Genomic DNA, 10,081 nt, shown 5'->3' with positions numbered 1-10,081 from the left:
CCCATCTTCCAAATGTTAAACACCATTTTGACTATACATCCACACCTACATAGAATCTACATCCTCGGAAGATTATAATAAGAATTCATTCATATTCATTCATATATTGTTTATGATATATACATTTAAGCCCACAGGCTTTGTAGCTTTTTTATTTCTAATACATCATCTAAGTATCAGAATCCACTGTTTGCCTCTCTGAGCCATTCTCTGCTTGTAATGTACTTGTTGAAGAACTTGGGGCTGTTTGAGCAGTGTATGGTGATACGACTACAGCCTGAGCCACTGGGAAGAGAAAGCGGGATTCTGAGGTCATCCCTGCTAACACTGTGAGACTAGAATTCCAAAGGAAGGAAAGAAGGAAGAAAGGTAGGAAGGAAGGAAGAAATTTGGGCCTCTTGGTGTATAGAATTTCCCACTTTCTGGATTTTAACAATTGTACATTTATGGTACAACTCAATGCATTCCTTTGTCGTGGCATTTTCTGCAAGTGGATCTAAACGCTTGAGCAGGCTTAGGTCCACAGACACTGTCTTTCATTGCCTTTTAGTATCAGCAGCATCGATGTGCAATAAACACCCATTAATTCATCTGAGTTACACTACGGTAATAGTGTAACTATTGTCCTATTTATTGAGTCTGTGCTACAGAGCGCACACATCCTCTCATCGCTCGTGGATACCCACTGAAAGTTTACACAGGGAACTCGGCAGGCTTTCAGTCTTTCCTTTTATCAGCTTTACCAAACAATGTCTCAATGCCCTGTAATTCTAAAGGAGACCCTTTAGTCTTATATTACAATGAATTGATTACTTTAAGTATATCTGAAGTGCTAAAATCCATGGTAGTCATTATTCTTATTGAAATTAGAATTCTTACCTTTGACCACTGGGAACTTTTCAGGTTGACTCCTAAGTCTTCTCCTGCTGCTGCCTGCCCACCAGCCTATCTTTTATTCTCTAGAGCATGCATTGTGTTCTTGTTCTCTGCTTAATAAACCCTGGCTTAAACCATCTGACATCTTGGCTTGATTCTTCCAAGGAGGGAAGAAGAACCAAGAGCTGCAGCTCAGTGACATGTGCGCATTGCCAAGTCACAGTGTCATCGCATCCTCTAGTCTCCTTTGTAGTTCTTTTTCATTTTTGTCTACAGTTATGTGATGGTTTGAATACGCTCAGCCCAGGGAGTGGCACTATTAGGTGTGGCCCTGTTGGAATAGGTGTGTCACTGTGAGTGTGGGCTTTAAGACCCTCATCCTAGCTGCCTGGATGTCAGTATCCTACTAGCAGCCTTCAAATGAAGATGTAGAACTCTCAGCTCCTCCTGCACCATGCCTGTCTGGACACTGCCATGCTCCCTCCTTGATGATAATGGACTGAACCTCTGAACCTGTAAACCAGCCCCAGTTAAATGTTGTCCTTATAAGAGTTGCCTTGGTCATTGTGTCTGTTCACAGCGGTAAAATCCTAACCAAGACAAAATAGTTATCTATTTAACGCTTCCCACCAGTTCTAGTGATCTTGGCATCTGAAGCTTATTCTCCGATACATTTCTTCAGGAGTTTTGGAAGAATAATAAGCCTTTTTTCCCCCCATATACTTGAATGTCATAGTTTGAGTATCTTAGTGTGTTTTTCTATTTTTTTTTTAAATCTGGCATGAAATGTTGCAATAAAAAAACTGATGAAAGTCTACTTTCTCCTGAAAGTCATGTGATATTTAGGTACATGAGTTTTATCTTTTTTTTCCCCCTTAAAGCCCAGAAAATTTACCATGTTGTGTCATGGTATTGATTGTCTAGGTTCAATAGTCTCTTCTTTCGATCTATACATTCAGATTTCCTTTACTTCAGACAACCCTAATCTCCTGCACTCACTAGTCCTTAGGTGATCTTACTTGGTGTTTACTTTGGACACGTCTTATCCACATGTTGCATCATCTTTGCTTATATTCATTCAGTCTCAAGTGTGATCTCTGTCTTGATTTCTTCTGAAAAATTTCCCCTTGTTTTCTATTTACTTCTCAAAATGGATTACCATTGCATTTTGTTACTGGGTCCATTAACATTAATTTTATGTTCATGTTTATATTCTTGGGTTGTGTTGCTTTTCTCATTCTCCTTTATGTGGTTCTTTCACGGTTTGCATAAACCTCTTAAAGTATTTTCGTTCATTCCAATAGTCCATTATCATTTTATTCCCTTTGGATTTTTGTTATTGTGTTCTTATACTTTCTTTTTTTAAGTCAAAGTTGTTTTTTTCCGGCTTGCTTTCTTTACCCACAGCAATGCTGTTCTACCTCCTATCTCAGAACTATCTCCTCGTCTCAGAACTTCGTGTGAGAGCTGATCTCAGTTCTCATCAATACCTCACCCAATGCTGGAGGCTGAATCCAGAGACTAAGAAATGCTAGGAGAAAGTGAAGCTTAACCCAGTGCCTTTGGTTGGTTGTTTTTTCACTCTAGTTTCCGTTTCTTAGACTTTCCGAAGGAATCTTTATTCAAGATTGCTTTACTAATGTACACAAAGTTACCCATCCTGGTGTGTTTCCTGAGTTGCAAGATGCTATTCCCTTTTCTTCTGACACAAAGTGTTACAATTAAAAAGCCTAATGGGGTTGGGGGAGGGGCTGGGGATACCTTTCAACAAGTAAATCTGGACATCCTTTATCTTGTCCTCTGTCCTCTGACCTCCACACACCTGCCGGGACACATGTGGCTACCTGGTCCACCAGTTTCTGGAGATTCTCCTGTCTCTACCCACCAGAGCAGAAGCACTGGGATTCCAGACTCAGCGCCTCACATCTGTGCAGCAACTGCTACAGCCATCTCCCCAGCCCATCATATTTGTACGCTGGTTTTTATTTTGGGTTTTTTTTTGGTATGCATTTAAAACGTTTACATATTGAAATTTATAATTTATTGATTTCTTTATTTTTATACTAATAAGCTTCCCCCCCCCATCCCAAGGTCTAATAAAACCTCACTTAAGTCTCTATGTGGCTACACTTTTGTCTATGGTCTCTTCCTTATTTTCTGCCTTCCTATCTTCCTTCCTTTTGTTTTTGTTGTTGACGTTTTGTTTTTGGTTTTTGGTTTTTGTTTGTTTGTTTTTTGAGACAGGGTCTCACTATGTAGCCCAGGCTGACCTGGAACTCACTATGTAGACCAGGTTAGCCTTAAGCTCACAGATATCCATCCACCTGCCTCTGCCTCCCAAGTGGCCAATCAGAGGTGTATGCCACTACGTCCAGATTGATGTGACATGAAAAGGAGAAAAAGTAGTGTCTTTTCTCACTTTATCACTGTTTCATGGCTACAATCCCTATGACAGACATGTTAGAAAAAAATATTTAGCATGTTAAGCACAGGCTTTTGCATGATGTGTGAGCTTTCAGTAATGAAGACATAAGGGAATGGGACATCTATTATGTACTTCTGTGGACAGTTGTGCAGGGCATGATGGGAAGACAGAGGGCTCTGATCTAAGGTATTCAACTCGGGGGCAGAGGAGGCAGACTCAGAAAGACCTCTCTATTCAGATTCTCCTGGGCATCCTTGCATGATATTGCTTCTCTAAGGAGTGAGGGGGGAGGTGTGCTGTGGTGGAGAAGGGGCAGGAAGAATTCTGGTTCTCGTGGATCCTGCAGAAGGGAACAGGAGGTACTTCCATCGGAGAGACCTTATTCTGCATTCTGGGTTCAGTTTTCTTTAGTTTAAGATCCGCGGTATGCCAAGGTGCTGTGTTCTGAGGTACCACATGTTCTATGTCTCTCTTAGGTAAGAATTTAAAGGCCGTGTTTCCACATGCTCTTAGCTGGTTATCCAGGTACTGTTAGCCAAGCTCCCGTGCTTTGGTGACATCATCTTTATCACACAGTGAATAAAGAGATGATATAGGCCTTTGGCCTGTATCTGAACTGCTTTTGTTACACAGGTGGGTCTCTCTAGGGTTCTCCATCCCCAACAAAATCTTTCCTTGTAGTCCAGACAGACGTAGAAATCACTAGATAATCATGGCTGGTCTTGAACCCGTGAATCTCCTGACTCAGTCTCTCAAGTTTTGGATTACAAGGGTCTTCATCTATAGTCAGGGGGGCAAAGGAATGTCGTCAATAAGTCTGTGATTCATGTTCTTACTGCATAATCTGAAGTCAGAGAGAACTGAGTCAAGTGTAAATTGGGGACACACAGGGAAGAGGAGAGCATTAATCCTAACCCTTCAAGGGCAGAGGGCTCTGAGTAGAGGGAAGACACTTAAGAAGATAAATATCCATCCCCTGCCCCCCCCCCAAATATTTGTAAGAGCTGCAGAAAGCTCTTACACTTGTGGTAGGGGAGGGGCACTCTCTTCTCTCCCCTCGAGTATCCAAGCTACACTCACAGGCCTGAAGCTCAGCGAGCTTGCTAGCAATGCCCCTGAGAAGAGCCCAACTGTGATGTGTGAAGAAAGCAGGCTCCGGTCTTTCACCTACAGAAGAATATATAATATTTATTGATTTCCCTTTGAGTAACAGGGTTAGTGAAGACTGTCAAAGCTCCAGGGAGATAAACATGAAATGTGTGTGTGTTCTTTCTTCCAGATTAATCTATCGATTATGCTGTGGAGCCGCCCCTTCCCACCTATATCTCAGTCTGACTGTTTTGCTTATCAGAATCATTTCTCTCGTTGAAGTTCGCTTCTCTTCTATTTTAAATTCAAACTGTGTACTGGATTTGAATCTTTACTCTTCCTCTGTCTCTCACAGACTATATAAACTCCCGGCTTTGGAAGGTTTGGGGCATGGCAGTGAAGAAGCTTTTTCACCTTGTCAGTCTCCTTCTCCACTGCTCTGGGTGTGGATTGTGGTGCTCACAGCTAATCATGTTACCCGAAGGCTGACCCTGGCATCAGTAGGCTCCTGATTTGTTGGGAAACATGGTTTACTTTTCCAACTGCCTGTCAGCTGATGGCAGTGTGTCACTGATACATGCGTCTCTGTGCCCAGTGCATGGCTGTCCTCTGACAGGTCTGTAGGCTTCAAATGCAGCCCTCTAAGCAGGAACACGCACCCTGCACCTTCAGCAACCAGGGCACAATTCCATTCAGTTCTTCTTCTTCTCAGCATCTGTTAATTTCTAACTTATAAAAACTTTTTTCTCTGAAGTGCCAGTCCCTTTAGATCTTAAGATGACACCCTTGACTTCATCCTTTTGCATGGGTCCACATGCCTCGGGCTTTGATTCTGTGACTCATTGAACCATGAAGCATACGTCTCATCTTAAGATCCTCAGATCCACTGAAGATGGAGAGTTACCCACCAAGTCACACAAGGTGAAAGATCAGATTCTGGAGTCCAAGTTTTCCTAGAGGGACAGGCTTGCTAAGGATTCTGGGAAGACAGGACCTAAGATGCCGGCAGAGCTCAGCCTGAGGCCTACCTGAGCACATCTTGGCCGAGTAATCTTTGACAACATTCTCAGGTCCTCCTAGAGTTTCTTCAACTATAAAACACAGGTGCTGAGGCTGTGGGACTGGCTCGGTGGTTAGGGGTGCGAGCCACAGGAGCCTGGTGACCTAAACTCAATCTCAGAACTACGTAAAGCCAGATGTGATAGCAGAAAGCTACAATTCCAACACCCTTAGTGCAAGATGGGAGGCGGACACCAAAGAGTTGTGGATCCCCGAGCTTGCTGGCTCACCCGGATATCACAGCGGCGGAAGCAAGAGAGGCCCTGCTTCAACTAGGGGGAAGGCCAGAACCAACTTCTGAAAGTTGTCCTCTGACCTCTACATGTTATGTGTGTTAACACACACACAGATACACACATATACACAGACACACACACATGATAAATAGTAAAAACAAATATGGATAATGGCAATAGTATCTAGTTTATAGAATATATATATATACATATACATATATATATGTTGCTTAAATGAGATTGATAAAAAAAAGTTCAGTGTCTAGTGTGTCTAAGGAATTCTCATTAATAATTCTCTCTCACCAAGAACATATCTACAGGCCACTGCTAAATTCAAATTGGTCCAAATGTCACTTGCAGATGGTTGAGTCACGCATTATTGGGGTTATTCCCAAGCAAGGAATTGGCGTGCTGTGTGTAACTGACTATGGCCGTGAGCTCCTGCCTCAGTCAGGATCTGTACCCTGGCAGATCTGAAGGCAACACACAGCTTAGCCCCGTCGAATTCATTTGCAAATAAATAAAAACAAATCTCTTGATGATTACTTTTGCTGCATTCTAGCTGCAGAGACTAAAGACTAGAAAACTCCTGAATGATTATTTTGATGTGTCGATATTGATATTTTGAAACCTACTGCTTTATGACAAAAGTCCCAAGTTGCTGGGTGGTGGTGGTCGGGTAGTGGTGTCAATTCACACTGAAGGAGAACAAAGATTCTGAGAGAGCTGACCCATAAAAACAGCTCCGAGGGCTACTCATTTGTCACGGCTCACCCTACCCTCTGGGGTTCCGATGTCACACTTACTTCCAGATTAATAGCCCAATTAGAAACCTATTGACTAAGGTTGTATTAAAGGCAATGACCCTTCACACTATAAGCCGGGCCTTTTAAAAATCACCCTCACAACCAAAGGCAAGCAGAGGTTGCCTTCCCATTCTTGGATACACTCTGCCCCCTAGTGTTCACACACGCAGCGGCGGAGGGAGGGCTCCTTTGTTGTTCCAATTTACCTCTAGGGACTTGAGCAGGAATAGGCCTGTCACCCTCTCACCCATCCTTTCCGGTGCCCAGCTCCCTTCACTGCTCCGAGAGAGAATTCCCGGGAATTCTCCAGTGTTTCTACTTCAGGTCTTTGAAGTTAAATTAGCACATTGATCTTCCTGTATGTTTAAAAGTGCCGGGTGTGGCAGCGTGGGCCTGAAATCCTAGCACTAGGGAGGCGGAGGCAGGATGGGAAGTTCCAGGTTAGTCTGGGCTACTGTGGTGATCTCCAAACCGGCCTAGGATTCAGAATGAGGCCTCATCTCACTTTTCCACCTAGTTTTGATTTGTTTGGTCGATTGATCGTTTTGGCAGATTGCTAAGGCTTAGATCTCCCAGAGGGAAAGAGCGTGGCAGGTGGGTCTCTCTGGGTTTCCTGGGTGCACATAGACATAGGGGTCAATCAGTCTTCGTTTCCTGTTTACAAGACAGAGAAGTGTCCCTCATCCCCTCCTCAGCAGAATGTTATACCTTTCTCTCACTTTCCGCCTGAAGGACCCAGGATTGGAAAACTAGCCTTCCCTACTGCCGAAAGAGGAAGGAGTGTGGTGGGCAGGGCTTCCCAACTTTCTAGGAGTCCTTCTGTTCTCAGTAGGGTAGGAGAAGGCCTCAGATGCAGTTCCCGGGGGCTCTACCTTAGATAGCTGGCCAGGGATCTGTTTGTAGAGGAGCAATCTGGACAACACAAATGAACCGGCAGATGTCTGGGTCAGACCCACGATCACGTGACTTTCCCACAAGCCAAGAAATACAAGCGGCCCCAAAGCAGAAAAGGCAAGGGTCATATTCTCCCCTCCAGCCTTGGGAAGGACTCAGGCTCCTAGTTCCTCATTTTCAGTCTTTAAAATTCACATTAGGACTTCCGATCTCCAACCCCGTGGATGATAAATCTGCAAAGTCTGAGGTAAGTCACTATGATCCCAGGAAACTAATAGAGAGTAAAAGACGGTTTGGGGAATCTTAAATCTGCATTTTTGATGGACTACAGGTAGCTTCTCAGGCACACTAAATTTCTGAGAACTGGAAGTATAGTGACGATTGAAGATCTGGATTCCATCTGACTCTGGTGTTGTGAGTGGTCTGCTGGGACTCAGTTTCCCCAGCTGTAAACAAAGGCAGCTGTGCGGGAAGGTACTTTGAAGGACTCTTCTGCCTCTAGCTCTGGGAGAGTCTGAGAAATGGCGGTTCCCTGCAAAGAACAAACCTGGACCGAGAGGTCTCTGAGCCCCAGGGATCACCCCTAAGAGCCTTTATTTCTCAGCTAATTTTCATATAGCACTTCCCATGTGCCAGGTCTTGCTCCAAGCATTTTACTTTTGTGAACTATCCGCAGGGCTATCTAGATACAGCAATCAGCCCGATGTGCACTTAATAATTAAATGCTTTAGGAAGAGGATTTCTAACAAGCTGCTGGGGGGAGCACCGGGGTGGTACCATCTTCTGCTAATGAAGGGGGCAGACTCCCTGTCTCTACTGTGAAAAGAAAAATGTCACAAACATTACATGCAGCCTGAGGGGTATGGATAGAAGGGGGAAGGGGCTGCCGTTGCCAGGCAACCAGCTCATCACTAATCATGTGCATAAAAGCTGTGGGTCTCCTTTTCAGCACAGCTAGTGGGCCTTCCTCCTTGCCCCGCCCCCTGCCGCTCCCTCCAGCTGCCCTTTGGGCTCTCTTTGCAAACAGATCACAGACTGGCCTGGGTTCTCCTCCCATCTTTCAGGCTTGGTTCCGGCGACAGAACACAAAATGAGAAGAAAAGCCTGTTGATGGTCGACCCAGCTGAAGGAAGCCTGGCTCCCATCTTCTAGGACACACTGTCCACCCACAGCTCTGAATGAGCCGTCACCCTGGAGGCTCACTTAGATTTGAGGAAAATCCTTTCTGACCCTTGCGGTCAAGGGAGGCTCTTGCTATTTACCATGTGGATACTGAGCAAACATGTGGGTCCCTGTGCTGGCTTTTGATGTACTCAGTAAACATTGCTGCTGGATGCAGCCAACTGTCCAATTACAAAAGATTCAACACTCTTCCCCCTGGGTCTCTGTTGTCTTAAAGAGCCAGGACCTAGTGTGACCGAAGAGTTTGCATAGCACGCATCATACAGAGAGTACTCATTCTGGGGGAAGCTTTGGTCCCAGAGGGCCAAGCCATCTTTTGGAAGACAATCACAGAAGACCGCTTCTGGACCACACAGGTCTGGGACAGCCAGATTCAGTAAAGGTGTTTGCATTCTGCTAAGATTAGAAGCTCTCTAGGAGAACAGAGTTAGCTGCAGGGGCCAAACGCTGATATGTGTCCCATTGGGATTGGAAGGTTATTTCAAAGAGAAATGGTTACAAACCCTGGCTGACAGTTAAGTATATGTGCCAACTCCCTTACCTTCCTTAGTTCCAAAGCTGGTGCTGTTCTCATTTGGGCCACTCTCCTGAGGTTGGGAAAGGGGATGGGTCTTCCTGGGGAATCCAGGAGGGGGTGGCCACACTCTTGAAGGGCTGAGGAGACTGTGGATTCCTGGAGATGGTTGACACAGGGACATAGCTCAGTACCTATCAAAATGTCCTTCCTTCCCCTTGCCCACACTTCCTCAGAAGTGCCCATGGCATATCTTGTCCCCAGGAGTTTCCACCCCAGAGATCTGTCTGACTAGAGTCTGCATGGATGCCCTACCTCTCTGTCTAAAATAAGATCATGGCCTCATTTACTCTCAGTCTCCTGTGTTTCGTTTTCTTTTCTTTTTTTTTTTTTTTTTGTTTTGTTTTTTTGTCTTTTGAGACAGAGTTTCTCTGTATAGCCCTGGCTGTCCTGGAACTCACTCTGTAGACCAGGCTGGCCTCGAACTCAGAAATCCACCTGCCTCTGCCTCCCAAGTGCTGGGATTAAAGGGATGTGCCACCACTGCCCGGCACTTTTAAAAATCTTTTTATTTACTTATTTTATGTATATGAGTATACACCATTGCTCTCTTCAGACACACCAGAAGAGGGCACTGGGTCATTTTAAAGATGGTTGTGAGCCATCATGTGGTTGCTGGGAATTGAACTCATGACCTCTGGAAGAGCAGTTGTTGCTCTTAACCACTGAGCCATCTGTCCAGCCCTCGTTTTCTTTTAACACCTGCCTACCTTTCTTTCTTCCTGTTAGTCCCATCACACCCACAGTCAAGAGCAGAGAGAGCCAAATGTGTCCATCTTGGCTGCTAGCTTTTGTTGGCTGTTCGGCTAGCTTTCTTCACTCTTAAAACACTGGGTTCTTTACTTAGTGTGGTTAAGTAGCAAGGCATCCTCACCTCCTTCTGGAGGTTAACTGTGGCCATGCCATTCTGGTTCTCTCGTAGACATAGGTTCTGTTTCTT

The 10,081-nt window shown here is 44.8% G+C and overlaps 1 long non-coding RNA gene across 1 annotated transcript; it reads left to right on the top strand.

The window, feature by feature from the left end:
• Nucleotides 1-7,501: 7,501 nt before the first annotated feature.
• On the top strand, nucleotides 7,502-9,436 carry LOC114634493. Its single transcript, XR_003713330.1, has 3 exons — nucleotides 7,502-7,632; nucleotides 7,717-7,859; nucleotides 8,450-9,436. It is a non-coding gene; the product is annotated as an uncharacterized LOC114634493 (long non-coding RNA).
• The last annotated feature ends 645 nt before the right edge of the window (nucleotides 9,437-10,081 follow it).

The sequence above is a fragment of the Grammomys surdaster genome, unplaced genomic scaffold, assembly GCF_004785775.1.
Source record: "Grammomys surdaster isolate TR1022 unplaced genomic scaffold, NIH_TR_1.0 958, whole genome shotgun sequence".
NCBI lineage: Eukaryota > Metazoa > Chordata > Mammalia > Rodentia > Muridae > Grammomys > Grammomys surdaster.
Note: the sequence above shows the minus strand (reverse complement) of the source record. Positions and strands in the feature narration are given on the sequence as shown.